Source organism: Microtus pennsylvanicus, chromosome 12 (genome assembly GCF_037038515.1).
Source record: "Microtus pennsylvanicus isolate mMicPen1 chromosome 12, mMicPen1.hap1, whole genome shotgun sequence".
Classification (NCBI taxonomy): Eukaryota; Metazoa; Chordata; class Mammalia; order Rodentia; family Cricetidae; genus Microtus; species Microtus pennsylvanicus.
Window position 1 is genome coordinate 88951137 of NC_134590.1, and position 16466 is coordinate 88967602.

The following is a 16466-nucleotide window of genomic DNA, read 5'->3' on the forward strand; positions in this document are numbered from 1 at the left end:
TATATAAGGGCTGTCTATTAATCAGTCTTAAAAGTTCCTGAAGAAAATCTGTAGCTTTTCTCCAATTACCTCAATACCACTTATTAAAGAGTTAATGATATACCCAACTTCCAAGTACAGGTCTATTTTTAAAATCTAGTCTGATCCTTTTCTTTTAATATGTTAATGCCATGTCCAATGTTATATAGCCTGACTGTCAGGATAAATATAACTGGGAGCAACAAGGGATTGAAGAAAAAGACAGGCAGACAGAGATACACAGGCAGAAAGCTGGTGGGCTGGGCTCTAGCGGGAGAAGTCTCAGCACTCCCACTCAGCATGGATTTGAACAGAGAGGCAGGACACTGCATACGGCAGAACAGGAGATAAAAGTTATTACATACAGATAAACAAGAAAGAAGGGTTTAGCCAGTCTGCAGTCTTTAGGTCATAAACATTCAAGGGGAGAAAACCATGGAAGACATTTTCTACACACACTGTCAACATCCACACATGGACCAGAGAAAAGAGGAAGGCTTTGCCATTCCTCCATGGGTCTGAGGCTACAGGTCATTAACGTGGCCAGCTCTTATTAACACCACACATTCGCCCAGGACTTCACTCTGTCAGGGTTTTCTCCAATCCCTCCATGTTAATATGCAGAGTTTCCTGTTATATTTCCTACGAATAATCCCCCAAATCCTAGACTACATATTCTTTCAGGTCTAAGTCATGGTATAATAACTGTTCCCTGACTGGGTACATAATTTTATCCTATGTTTTTCTGACTCTTGGTCTCTCATTTAACCTGAAAGCTCCCTGAGAGAAGCACAGGATCTCATAACATTTTATTTCTAAGGGCATAATTCCAGACACAAACACTGCTGATTAAATAAAAATAATCACTGACTACACAACAACTGTTTTAATAGTTGCTTTCTAATATCAACTCTTTTAATTTGTCATTCTCCAATCTACTTGGCAGCCTGAAACAGTCACTCCCCTCATACTTTTATCTCACACAAAGTAAATACTGATGACAATTATTCTACTGAATAACAAGATTCCTAAATCAAGGTATGGGGTATGCAAAGCAAAATATTGAATATTGCTAAGACAGGCTAAACCTGTGACTGGCTCATGCTTACAACAAGAGAACAATGAATAAAGACAAACAGCCCAAGGCAAATGAGAATTTAAATAGAAAATTCGCTAAGTCTTTGAAGTAAAATGACCAATTAGAACTAGTTCCTTATAAAAATGATACTTTATCCCAGAAGTCACATTGCACATAATAGCAAACAAAGACAACAGAAGCATGGTCAGAAAGTCACGGTTACAACTGCAGAAATCTGGAGGAAATCTTTTTCTATGTTCGCAACAAAACAAAATATTAGATATGCCTATGTGTAAACACACACACTTTACTTGCAACCATAAGCATCCAGTAAATACCACAGCTCTCTAGCTACCTTCAAGCTTTCATATAAATTTGCGTTATATATTTGAGGCCTTTTATGCATTTCATAACCTTGATCATTTGTATTCATACACTGACAATGTTTAGAACTAGAAAATATTTTACTGATACCTAGAAGTAATATAAACCACTAAACTGAATTCCAAATTTACACTCTACTTAGATCTACTGAGCTCTTTGACTTTATTCTCACTAAGGGAAACAAAAGGCCAATAGGAAGTTCCATCAATATCATCTACAAAACCCAAGTAAATAATAAATCACCATTTATTTTATTTTTGAGATATTCCAATTCTGTTTCCACAGTAGGCAGTCAAGCTAAAGATGATGTACTTGCTTTTTCCTGCCAGCTGCCATCACAAAGATGTTTTATTATGAATATGGGTTATTTAAATCTAACAATATAATTTCAATGTCACTACTAAAAACGTATAGATACTAAAATAACTGTACATACTTAATAATAATTCCATATATATTATAATTCCATGCCTTGATCATGACAAGGACATACCCAAACCTCAAAGTTTTAAAAGTCATACCCAACATTTACACATGACATCTCAAAATTCTTTTGCTCTTCTAAGAACTTCCATGTATTCATACCTTAACCTTTGGTTTGACCAAAATATTTCAAGAACTTCATGTTAAAAACAATTGTTAGGTGTTAAGGTTTTTTTTTTCTATTAAGCTTCTGAGAAAAACTGCTTTAAACAATCAAGATAATTCTAAATCTACAAAAGGGAATTGTTTTTTTTTAACATGGGATCTCACTATGTAGTCCAAGCTAGTTTCAAACTCGTAATCCTCCTGCCCCAGCATCCTGAGAGTTCAGAGTACTAATCCCCAACATTTTATGTATTAATGATATGAGAGAAAATTACTTTAAAAACTAGAGGGGAAATAAAAATGACAAGTTAAGCTAGAAAAAGCAAAACAGTAGGGAAAGAACACCTAAAATTAATCCTTATATTCAACGGGGCTCTTTAAGAAAAGGGATTTAAAAAAATAAATTTGTTTCATTAAAACTGTTTTGTACGAACACATCTGTTAAGTACACACATGAAATCTGAGGCAATTTTATGATTATCCAGACTTGAAAAGTGTCCAACAGAAAGTAGAGTTACTTGAATAAGGCTGAACCCTACTAGTTTTAGTTTTCTATCTATCCTGTATCTAACCGAATGCTCTTTCTATTATGAAAATAGAGCCGAGAGGTTCCTACCTGATTAGAGTAAGTGGACATTCCATCACTGTTCTGAAATCATAAACTCTCTGGCCTTGGAAAATAGGATAGTCATTAAGCACTCTAGACGTGAGTAGACAGAGCAATAAACTTTCAATTATAAGGCTCAGGTTTCTGATGTGATGCATGCCTAATTTTGAGTCACACTGACATATGTTAGGGTCATGGAAAGCAAACCTTTTCACCCCAAGGATGTGATTCTTTATGTGATAAATACTGCTCTTGGGTAAAATAGTCCACAAGAAAAGAGCCTCAAATCTTAAACCCATGAAAAATATTTTACTTTTAAAGAATGAATTTACGGAGAATCACACGCACAAAAATATCAATTTCAGTAACTCCAGGAAAAGAAATACCTAGTTGTGTACTAAATATTTTATAGTAACAATAATGTAGAAACTGATTGCTGTCTATCTTGTGAAAACCATGTTAGAAGGATATGATAAGGAAAAACACAGATTATTACATACTACTAAAAGAAGTCAATAGATCAAAGTTTAAAAATGATACATGAACACATAAAGGTAGGTAGATATATGGGTACTCTTATTCTATATAACTTCTCTGTAAACAGTACTTTTCTATTGTTTGCCAGAGAGAAAGTACTTTGTGTGCAAACATATACACATGTATGTATATCTGTGTCTGTGTGTGTGTCTAGAAACAGAAAAAAAATACTACTTATAAAAAGGCTGTAACTTCTTTTGCCGGAGATCTGCAGTGAGATGAGAGGAGGGGTATAACAGAGGAGTACTGGTTTTCACTATAAGCCTTTAACCATGTAAACACCTTTTTTAAAAATACTGAAAAGCAACCAAAAAACCTTTCTGCTTTATGAACCTTATCCATTTTATTTACTCCTAGGGGCAAATACTAGTAATTCTGTCTGATAGCTATGTAGCTGAAGTATACACTTATGAAGCCATACTATCCCTTTTACAGAACCTAAGAATTCTAATCAACAACTAATCTATATAGAATATACCTTAGGCAGGGCGGTGGTGGTGCACACCTCTAATCCCAGCACTCGGGAGGCAGAGGCAGGCGGATCTCTGGGAGTTCGAGGCCAGCCTGGTCTACAAGAGCTAGTTCCAGAACAGGCACCAAAGCTACAGAGAAACCCTGTCTCAAAAAACCAAAAAAAAAGAATATAACTTAAATAGACATAAATACCCCATTCCTTTGTATATTTTGTTATTTAAATATATATGTATACTTATATATACGTATAAAAATCTCAGTAAAATATTCCTTAAAATACTCCAGAATTTTCTAAAACAAAACTATATAGTATATTAAGTATTCTAAATAGCCTATCTTTCATTTTAATATTTCCAATGCTAAAAAAATTAATAATCAAAAATTCTTATATTATTTTTGGAAAAGACTTTTAAAAAAGATTAGTCTCTAAATGCTACACATTTAACATGTACAAGATGAACAATTTCTTTCCAATCAAACACAGCTATTTGCGAACAACCTAATCACAGACCGCCCATCTCTTTTCACAAGAAAAACAATGTTCTAGTGGCAAACAGCCTAGCAATATAGCTCAAAAATGGTCTTGTAAGAGGTTAAACCAATCTGTCAGTAAAACAGAGCCTCAAACAAGTGATCATAGGTAAATGACTCACTTATAACATGCTGTGCCAATTCCAATTAAAGACTATGCAGGTAAGTATGTTACCTACCACTGCCCACATACATTTTATAATTAAGAAAGATGTAAAGGAAAGATCAGCACATTTACAACGTGAGTAGTCTAAACTTTTCAGTGGTACAAACCAGGATTACACCTTTATCTCTTCGTTGACTATATCTATGAAAAACAGAAACCTGATAGTTTTAATGTTTAATGGTATTATGCTCTTCTCTCCAGACTCCAGGCCTGTTGTGTCTCCTCTCAGGCCATCTGTTCTGTGCTGGTACTTAAACGTTGGTGCTTAACCACCAATGCTTCAGTATGTTGCTAAATTTGTGTCCATTTTTGTTGTGTACATTTTTGTGATCACATCCCTGTAACTTAAAAATACCTGTATACAATTTGTTTTTATTTTTGTGATAATTTTATATTTTGTAAATATGGACATTTGTATTTAATTATGAAACATTTGAAATAACTGATTCATATATCTAAATTAAAACACACATAAACCAAAATTTTGCTTTATGAAAACAACTAGATAAATATCACTACCATTAAGAATTATTTAAATACTAAATAGCTTATCCTTGAGTATGATCAGGAAGAAAAGTTACTTTAAAAAAAAAAGTCCTTTGGTTAATTTCCCCTCTAACCTTCTCATAAACTCACTCACTGTGCATGGCAACAATATAACCAAACATTAACAACATGAGTGTGTGAGTGTGTGTGTGTGTGTGTGTGTGTGTTTACAGTAACTCTTGGAAAGATACATAATAAAACTATCACAGAGATTACAGGCGTATTTTCAGATATATCAAGTTATTTCTTCAAAAGATAAAAAAAAAAAAATCTTGGTTTCTCTCATTGGCCCAGAAAGATCTATCAAGTGCAGCCTCACAGTCCCTCATTTAACACACAGAAGCAGTGATTTTGAAAACATCACAGAGATACAGCAATCATCGAAGTCCAATGCCATACAGGTCTTACCTTTGGGTGTTGCATAACTGTATAAAATACCAGGAGAGCTATGCTATCTTTCTTTCTTTCCTAATTTCAGGAAATCAACTATGTGCATCTGTATTCAGTGTGTTTATACACTGTTTTGCTTAAAGTATAAAAAGAAAAAATTTATTTTCACACAAACATACAACCAGAAGAATGATGTAGTCATATATTATAGCCTTTTCAAATTGTATTGATATTACTATTTGATGCTCTCAAAATCCAGTAAGAGGTACTGCTATCTTAACACTTATTTGCAATGTGGATTATGAAACTTATCTTTTCCTAATTTGAAATTAAAACCTATTGGTCCAGTACCACGCACTGGGAGGGAGGTAGAGAAAAAATGAGGAAAGGGAAAGAAAGAAAGGAGAAAGGGAAGAGTAGTGAGGAAAGGAGAAAGAGGAGGGAAGGGTGTAAGAAAGGAGGGAAAGAAAAAATGCACTGGTCTACCTACAATACAATACAAGGACGTATGTGGTTTTCTTAGCTAATAGACAGGTAATTTTAAATATACTGCTTTATAGCTGGGCATAGTGATGCAGAGCTATAAACCCAGAGCTGGGAAAGACTGAGGCAGAAAAATCAGGAATTTAAGAAAACCTTGTGTATAAGTTTGTGGCAAGTATAGGCTATGTTGAGAGACTGTGTCAAAACAAAATGTGATTCACTGAATTATGCATACATTTCAAATGTTGAGATATTTTATTAGAACTATAAAATTAAAATACTTGCTCTTGAAGAGGACTCAGTTCAGTTCCCAGCACCCACATGGTACCTCACAAAAGTCTGTAACTCCGGTTTCAGGAAATTCACTTTCTTCTGTTCTCGGGCATCACACACACGTAACACATACACACAGGCAGGCAAAACACTCATACATGTAAAATAAAAAAGTAAACATGCTAAGTCTTTAAATATTGAGATGTCAATCGTTTCTGTAACTCAGATATCATTTTAGCAATAAATAGAATTAGTTGTTTTCCTTTTAAAAATGTTGTTTAAGTTATTTAAGAGTATGTGTCTGTCCCAAATAATCATCATCAGTTGTTCTTTCAAGCAAAAATAAGTGTCCAAAAACCCTGGACTTGCTTGGCTTGCAATTCAAAATTTCATCTAAGTATTTCTAGTGATAACAATACTTTGTTAAGCAACACAAGTATTTTTGGCATAGTTTCCATTAAAAAGACATATTAAATATCAAATAGGGGTTCAGTGCTTAGGAGCACTGGCTGCTCTAGCAGAGGACTGGAAACACCCTCCTGGCTCCTCACACTGCTTGCAACCCTAGTTCCAGGGAATCAGACACCCTCTTCTGACTTTTGCAGCAACAGGCAAGAGACACTTGTAGGCAAACCACATTAAAATAAAAATAAATATTTTAAAATATGTATATTAACTAGACAAGCTTGACCAGGCACAGTGGCTTACACCTGTAATCTCAGCACATTAAGAGACTAAAAGGATTAAGGCTAGCCTGGGCTACACACTGAGGTTCCAGCCTAGGTTGCAAAACAAGAACCCGCCTCAAACAAAATAAAAGACAAGCTGTACTCTAGGCAGTAACTTTAACTACTTCATCATTTTTATGTGAAAACAAATTTTTAACTACAAGCACCGTGTGAAGAATCTATTAACTACCAGTACAAGGTAGTAGAAGTTTTGATCATATCAAGGTGGCAACAATTTACCCACTATTTACTTATTTATTTACAGATCAGATCTCTTTACTTAGCTCAAGTGCCCCAAACACATATACCCACCCAACCTTTCTTTCATAATCAGTACTTTTGTAACACTTGGATGGCAACTGCATCTTTGCCTTCCCTCTTCCCACAATTCTCTTAGTCTGGTGCAAATGGCATTTTAATAGTATAAAAATAATTCTGATCTCACAGACAACCTCCAGAGCCTCTAGAGTGTTTGAGAACCACAGTATTGGGCAAATCAACTCATGTTCTTAGACTGTTGTGAGTCACCACACAATCAGCACAAGGCGATAAGGTTATGGCAACCATCTGTGAAGCTTTAACCCACTGCCCTTGAACCCTAAGACAAAGTCAGAGAGGCCTGCCTTCATTAGTAACCTGGGCCATATTTGCTCAAGATCTAGTCTTTGGGCAACAAATTTAAAAGTGGGCTTTTTCAATCTACCAGTAAAACAGACTTCAAATGGATTAATACTAAGCATTTCCTTATATGCCACCAAGTTAAGACAAAATAAAAAGATATTTATTTAAGTCCTGGTAAAGACAGACAAAAAACAATAAATACAATAAAAATAGTAAAGCATAAAGCAAAAAGGTCCAGACAAACACGAGCAAGACTGCAAAAGTTATGATCTACTGAAACTCAGGTTAGAAGAAAGGTACAGAAACAAACTTGCAGCAGAGTCTACAAGAGAAACAACCTGTTTAGTACACTTCGACTCTAGTAAAATGAGACACTAGTTTGTAAGTGGTAGAAGATTTAGAATATGTCCAAATGAACTGAGGACAACCAATATTGTTGCACATAGTATTTAAAAGAAAAAAACATAGGCTGGAAAATGCCCCAAGAGTTTAAAGAGCAGGTCACAACTTATTGTCAGTAACTACAGTTCCAAATAATCCAAGTCACACTTTTGGCCTCTGAGGGAATTCACACAAGGCATAGACACAAACCCAAGCACTTTTTTAAAAAACAAAACAAAAAAAAGAATGTGCTGACTATGGTAGCATCTGACAGTAAGCATATACTGAGGACAGGCAGGAAGATCATGAGTTGGAGGCCAGCCTGGATTATATCTTTTTAAAAGCCTGGAAGAGAGGGCAGGATTGTCCTCATTGGGACAAATTCCTATGAGTGGATTGCTAGTTCATATGGTAAGACAAAGTTTAGTTTTGTAAGAAACTGAAAAAAATGTTTCTTAAGTCCAGTTTCTTAAAAATGTAGGTTACAATCCCATAGGGAAGTCACATAACTAAATATATGGTCAAAAAAAATCTGGCAACAGTGAAAGGTTTCTGAATATACAGCATCCAAAACTTCCAAAATAAAATGTGTAACAAAACCAAGACGTCTCTGGCCGCACTTACCTGCTGGGCCATGAAACTGCACTTCAGCCTTGACTCTACACTGCATACATACACTGCACAGTGCATATCATCACACCATGCCATGACAATGAACACATTGCTAAAACATCTTGGTTCAGATTCAAGACTATTGTGTGCCATAAATGTCAGCGTTTTGAATGGATATACCCTGTTTTCTGCTCTTAAAGAACCAATGAAGGTTTAATTATGGGAAACAAATACTATTAATATTTTCCTGTGATCATTCTTTAGAATGTATCCAATTTGTGTATTTTTATATGGTATTATGTTAAAGTATTTGATTTTTAAAATTGCTGAGTAAAGTTTCATTTTTTTAAACAACTGCTCAATGACAATACATTTTGGCTTGGGATTAAAAATCAGAATTTCTAATGGCCCTATTAAAATAATGATCATCTCTGAAAAATGCTAAAGATGCTTTACATCCTATAGTATCAAGTATTCAGCCAAGACTTTACTCTTTATGTAAAAGTAAACATATCTTTATACTCAGCATGTGAATTTGCTTTTGTTTTTAATAAATGATAGTTATATGAATATCAAAGAATTGCTTTAAAATAAAAAATTTATTCATGATTTGTATATTTATGCTTGACTTGTATACCTGTTCTATACAGCTATACAGCTAAGCTTATGGAAAAATTTCTCAAGTGCAAAGAGGTCATCAGTGGAAAAGTTTGAGCTCTGCTCTAGTCTACCAGCCGCCCTTTGATGCCATCTGCTTTTCTTCCTCAATGCTCACACACTACTACTAAAGAATTCAATTACTGGAAAACTAACTGCAGAAAGACAAAAAAGAGGAGGGGAGGGGAGAGGATGACGGAGTACAGCAGGGAAGAAAATATTAACAAAGTACAATTATTTTGACTTACCATTCATAAATGTTATAATGAAACTGTACTGGGTGGTTTTGAGTGTCAATATGGCACAAGCTAGAGTCATCGGAGGAAGGAGCCTCAAATGAGGAAATGCCTCCTCGAGATCCTGCTGTAAGGCATCTCCTCATTTTGTGACCAATGGGGGAAGGCCCAGCCCATGGTGGGTGGTGTCATCCTTTGGTTGATTGATGGTCCTGGGTTCTCTAAGAAGGTGTGCTGAGCAAGCCATAGGAAGCAATTTTTACCAAATCAACTAAACCAAGCTAGTGTGATATATGATGTGGTCAAAACAATGTAGGAGGTCTTTCATCTCCTAAGTACTCATGAGTCTTTGATTTGTGTTTGTGTGTGTGACTGTGCTGACGAATGCTTTTGGTTTACACACTCTCAGTTGTGTATAGAGGAGGTCTGAGAGTAGTAATAGTAACCATGGCATTACAGTGACCATTTATTGATCAGTGTGTACAATCTCATGCTCAATAACTTTATGAAATCTAAAGAGACTGGACTGGGTGGTTTTGAGTGTCAATGTGACACAAGCTAGAGTCATCAGAGGAAGGAGTCTCCGCTGAGGAAATGCCTTCTTGAGATCCAGCTGTAAGGCATTTCTCATTTAGTGATCAATAGGGGAAGGCCCAGCCCATGGTGGGTGGTGCCATCCCTGGGCAGCTGGTCCTGGATTCTATGAGAAAGCAGGCTGAGTAAGCCATGAGGAGCAAGCCAGTAAGCAGCACCCCTCCATGACCTCTGCATCAACTCCTGCCTCCAGGATTCTTTCCTGTTTGAGTTCCTGTGCTGAATCCCTTCAGTGACGAAGTGTTCCTCCCCAACTTGCTTTTTGGTCATGGTGTTTTGTTGTAGCAACAGAAACCCTAACAAAGACAAAAAGTCATGATGTATGCTAACCAAAAATAAAATATATTCCAAAAAGAATTCACTCACTTTAGAATTTGTAATATATTTTCTTTTATCCTGTACTTCCAATTATAAAAAAATTTTATTTTACAGATGTTTTTGCCAGTACCTGAGCAGCTAAAGATTATTGCTTAACCAACCATGTTGACTGGCTCTTCTTACATGAATATGTGATTTCCGAACTTTCAATGGGCCTGCCCTAACTATACTTGTATTCATCTTTAACTCCCTTTGTGACCTCTCACCAATAGTTTTGCCAATTTCTCCATTTCCGTCAAGTCTATTAATTTTACCACTTTTATTTACATCTTCACGCTTTTTGTTTACTGTATATGTTTAAAATGTCTTTCCTTCTATTCTACTGTTTATGACTGCTGTTCAGTTATGTCCTCCTTAAAATGTCTCCCCCAACCCAGGGCTGGGACTCAAGGTCAGGGACTTTACACACTAGGCAAGTACTCGTATTACCCAACCACATTCCTGGACCTACAAAAGTTCTTCCATGTAAAACAACACTTCCCTCTTGAGGCCAACACTCTATTAAGATTCTACTTCTACCACTTAGCATGAAAGACTTTATTGGTAGAGAAATGAGCATATCCCATGACCTCGCAGACAGCACTCAGAAACTACCCACTTAATGAAATTACCTTTGAATGAACCATCCCTTCATTCATCTCACCCAGTACTATATCTAGATTTCTGTTCTGACTTCCACTCTTGGCCTCACTGGGCAATACACTTACTTCCACTAAATAAGAAGTGCATATAAACAAGATGATACATACCAACTCCTCTCTTGCAGACGACACTTTTAACTTTCCCCCAAGTCTGTGCTTAGGATGGAATGCACTACAGGTGAATGCAAAGGAGCAGTAATTTGGAAAAGTGATTCTAAGAGCCTGAATTGGACACACTAGGTATGCCTTTGCATGAAACCTCTGTGGTAACAGAGGAGCCTGGAATGATGAAAGGAGTCTGTGCTCAATCATGCTCTACTGTGAATGGTCAATTTATAAATTCTAAATTTTACTAATTATAAATATAAACCCTTTAAAGATATTATGATACACACACACACACACACACACAATCATGGTAAAATGCTAAAATACATTTAACCATTTGCTAGATTGTCTTATAGTCTCTTAGTATTTATACCTATTATAAATGCATGCCTTCCCTAGGTCTCACAAATATTAGGGGCAGATATCTTTCATTAATCTACTTTATAAATTATTAAAATATCATTATATGGATGAAGAAAGCATAGAAGTAAAATCAGAAATGAGAAAGATTATTTTCGAATATCAACAACTGGTTAACTATTTTATTAAAATAACAAGTCCACACCTTAAATCTTAAAACTATAATTTCTGTCTTTATATCACACCAATATGAAAACAAATTGTTACTGATGAATTAAATGTCCTTATAAAATCTCAAATGTTATTTTTAAATTTGAAACTATTACTCAGTTAGTGTCAAACTGTTTCATAGAACCTAAAGGAAAGTCAACACATATCTTTCTAAAAAAAACAGTTAAGAAAGTCTTAAGTTCCATTTATCCTGTAAGGATGTTTCTCATACTTAACATTGCAAAGATAATTCTCGGTGAAACACTTAAATGTATGTGCACATGTAACTAATCACCCTATTCTTCTCCAGTTCTCATAATCTCAAGTTTAGGATTAGTTACACAGAGAACCATCGACCACTACATACTGCTCTTCAAGACATCAGTCTAGAGCAGGGCAATGAACAAACTCTCAACATGATGGACATTACCCTGAAAGTTACTGAAAACCAAACTGCAAGCAATGCTGACGACAGTATGTGCAAAACCACAGCCTGTCATTCAGACCACTTTCCCTCATGGGAGATACAACACAAGAGGAGGGTTTCTACTTTATTGATATCAAGTCTTATGTCTTGTAAGCGTCATGGAAAAAAAAAAACTATTTCAGTCAGTTAAAGTAGGAAAATGCCCTGAAGCATAGACAGTAGCTGGCTCATCATTCCAGAGTTCTGCAGAGCTTTTCCCTCCTGTTAAAGATGGCTAATGCTGTGACATTCTTTGATTCTAGGAGCTACTCAATGAAATCCAAGATTTAGCTCTAAATATAATGAATTACACATCACTGAACAAAGGAAAAAGTTCTATGACAAAGTAATTAATAGAAAACGTCACAACGCAGTCGCCTCATTTTCAGAGTCTGGGTCCACACTGGTAACACCAGCATCGCTGACATAATAAACATTCTTATTCTTAGCAAATACTTTGAACAAAAACATTTCCAAAGTAAGTCTCCCCTAATAAAAATCTATATTCCGAGTCAGGCGGTGGTGGTGCACGCCTTTGATCCCAGCACTCGGGAAGCAGAGACAAGGAGATCTCTGTGAGTTCGAGGTAAGTCTGTTTTACAAAGCGAGTTCCAGGACAGCCTCCAAAGCTACAGAGAAACACTGTTTTGGAAAACAAAACAAAACAAAAAAATCAAAATCCAAACAAATAAACAAAAACATCTATATTCCATATGAAAGCAGTAAGAGCGAAAATGTCATTAAAGTATATAAGCTGATTTCTACTTCCTGAGACAATTGGGCACCAGGGGGAAGACAAAACATAGAAGTATTTTTCAAGATACTGGACAACAAAAACCATGATCCTTGATAGATGGGTACCAAGCCTGAACCCAACAACAGTCGCATCTTACTGCCTAGAAGATCTCTAGTCCGTGAACAGGGAGGAGGGAACCTAGGTAGTACATTAGCTGAGTAGAGGGAATGAAGTCTGGAGATAATGCAGCTAAATACTCATGAAGAATATCACAGAGAAGAGAGCTAAACAAGAAAAAGATTGCAGAGGATATCCCTACAGACTTCTGAGCTGTCAGTACCTCTAAGTGTGAAGAAACTATGCAAAGTCACTGAAAGAACCAAAAAATTATTTCAGGTAACAACACAGTTACTGTTCCCACCAATTACTGTACTTGTAAGAGTTTTGACTCAGTAGTACAAAAAGGTACTGCTTAACAAACTTACTGCCACTATGGATGTGTTCACTTTTGCTTCTAGTACTTGGGAGGCAGAGGCAGGCAGATCTCTGTAAGACCAGTCTGGTCTATTCAGTAAGTTCTAGGAAAGTCAGGGCTACATAAAAAGACCCTGTCCCAAAATAATCAATTAATTAATTAAATGCAAATTCTGAAAAGATAAAACTGTTTCTGAGTAACGTAAATACATCCCAGAATAAAGCTCAAAATATCGATATTTTGTGGAATAATAAAATATCCAATATCCAACAAGATCATCAAATAAAAATCACCAGGATACAAAAGCAAAGAAACATAATTCATACTGAGGAGAAAACTCAATCAAAACCAACTAAATGAAATGACACAATTAGTATATATGGGCAATAAGACAATTATAACTATGTCCCATATTTAAGAATCTAAAGAGATAAAACAGAAAACCTGGACATGGAAGGTATAATGGCAAGTTTTCTACAGAGCAAACTATGTCTAAAATGAAATACATGCTGGGTAGGAGTAAACATAATAGAAAATATTCACAGATACCACAACAGACTAGTCAAAATCAAAGAAAAAACAACAACAAAAACACATCCATGAACCTCTCAATAAGCTTTAAAACACATCTAGGAACTTAATATACATGTGACTGGGCTTCCAAAAGGAGGAAAGACAAGTAAGTTCAGGTACACGTACACACACACACACACACACACACACACTATATTTAAAGAAACAATGCCTTCATTTTTTTCCAAATTTGATAAAAATGAAACCCACAGATCCAAGCTCAATAAACTTCAAGTATAAGGAACACAATGAAAAATAGACCATTTCATTTACAAAGGATTCTTGCTCACAAATTCTATAACTAAATGTAATCTAGAAATGTTTTTTAATTAAGGTTCATCTTTAGGTTAACTATCCTTTCATGACACAGAGTTTCAAATGGCACTTTAATAGAGTTCATTAAGTCATGCAGCCAACTGAATAAACTATGCAGCACATTTTCTAACCATAGTTCATAAAAATAATGTATTGTGGTGAGACATGCGTTTAATCCCAGAAACTGTAAGGCAGAGGCAGGTGGCTCTCCAAGAGTTCCAGACCAGCCTGATCTATATAGCCAGGGAAAAACAAGACTCTGTACCTAAAAATAAATAAACAAAATAGTAATAAGGTATTTTGTTGCTCTACTGCTTAAACATACTGTATTGACCCAATTTTAATAAACTATTCTTTTAAGAAAGCAAAGAATAGTACTTTTCCTTTTATTTCCCTTATATAGGTCATTCAGAACAGAATTAAGGACACTAAAAATCACTTAGAGAAACTGAGAGGTGGAACTGAAAACACAGAAGTAGACCTGAGGTTTAGAAAGCAGCTAGTCCCCTCCCAAGGCGCTAGGGAGAACCTGGCAGCTATTCTTTTGGAACATCACTATTTTCAAAATATGTATTTTTTAAATGAGTGTGAACTCAAAGTGAAAGCAGCTATTATGTTTTTAACTCTTCACCCAAGTACTAAGTTTAAAAAATAAAACAAAAATGTTAAACCTTTCTCATACAACTGACCACCTGCCCAGGGATGGCACTGCCAGCAGTGAGGTGGGCCATCCCACCTCCAGCAACCAAGAAAATGCCCCAGAGACTCGCCTACATGCGAAAATGACAGAGTAGTTTAAAATCTCAACTGAGGTCCCCCTTTTCCTGATGACCCTTGTGTCAAGATGACAAAAAACTAACCAGCACAAATCTAGAAAGAAAAATAATTTCCAGGAAAATACAGAACTGACATGTGCAAAATTAATAGAATATGAATTTAGATAACAAGTTTTTATACTGCATCAATTTTCACATATATAAGACAGAAATATCTTCAAATCAAAAGTTGCAAGATTACTGTTGTATTGAGACTCTATTAAGAAAGAAGTGTCCAAACCCAACTGTAATACCAGCAATGATAACCACTGAAGTACTTACAGTGCACCTGTGCAACAATACCATAGCGATAAAATGGAGTCACTTTGACCTCTCTGATCTAGGTACTAACATGCTTCCAACACTCCATTTCTATCTCAAAAGCCACATTTCTTCTTAGCAGAAACTCAACATGTCAAACAAAAGACTTAATTAACCCAGCTCTCATGACTTCAGTTATTTACATAAACCTCAAAATACCTTTAAATAATTCCCCAAATACTAATTTAATAACTCATCAATAACACAGTAAGTCATCTGATCAAACTTAGATATTTAAATTGCTGGCTACAGAAGTCTTCTTGACCAATCAGCAATGTTAACTGAATTTTTCTCCGCTGAAATGTTACTTCACCAGTTTCAATTTTTGAATCATTTATTCTTAGATTTAAAAGGTTAATAAGAACACACCTTTGCACATAACTTCACAGTTAAGTCTTTTTCTTTCGTAGACAAGATTTCTCTGTCTCCGTCATTTTACCAAATTACCAAAGATATCACAATGTGGTTTGAATTTCAGCACTTCAGACAATACAGACAGGACTGGCAGAGTGAAAGATTCAGTTTCTCAATTTCAGGAGGTATAACTACTTGGTTAATAAGCAGGAAGGGCACTCCTTCCAAGATCCAATTAAACCACCTGATTTTTTTTTCTGGCCATAGAACCAAATTAAGGGTTTATGACGTGAAATCTAAGTTCAAAGTATGTTATTTTTCACAGAAAAAAGTTAGCGAGAGAAGAAGAAAACACTTACATTTGGAGCATGACCTGGTTCAAGAATACCCCATCCACCAAAGCCACGTATTCATCCAGGTTGGTCCCATTTCCTGCAGCCAGAGGTCCAAACGTTTTAACCTAGAACACAAGGATTATCACGGCGTTAACGCCCACCTCCATCTCTGCAGCCGCAAATAACACAGCAAAATACACAATAAAGGACATCCTACTTACCCAAGTGACCAAGGGGCTGGTCATGAACTGCTCCAGAAGGGGAGTAAAGATTTCGTTCTCCATTTTACAGATTGTATATTCGGGAGGGGAGGAAAAAGGGAAGTACCACAAAAACGCCTAGGGAATTGGTAGAAGTAAGACGAAATTAATGAAAGTCCATTTCGGCAAGGCAGGAAAATCCCATCGAAGAGGGGAAAGGACTCTCGCTCCTCAAAACCCCCAGGGGAAAGGAGCCCAAATCCCGCGCGGAGCCG

General features: G+C 35.9%; 1 protein-coding gene across 4 annotated transcripts in view; it reads right to left on the bottom strand.

Moving 5' to 3' along the window:
- The window catches only part of Asb3 (ankyrin repeat and SOCS box containing 3), a 391624-nt gene that overhangs the window by 112489 nt on the left and 262669 nt on the right, over window positions 1–16466 (bottom strand). For all 4 annotated transcript variants that reach the window (XR_012907205.1, XR_012907206.1, XR_012907204.1 and 1 more), the window contains exon 10: window positions 16016–16116. The gene's annotated coding sequence lies outside the window, so the exon portion shown is untranslated. The remainder of the gene's footprint in view (window positions 1–16015; window positions 16117–16466) is intronic.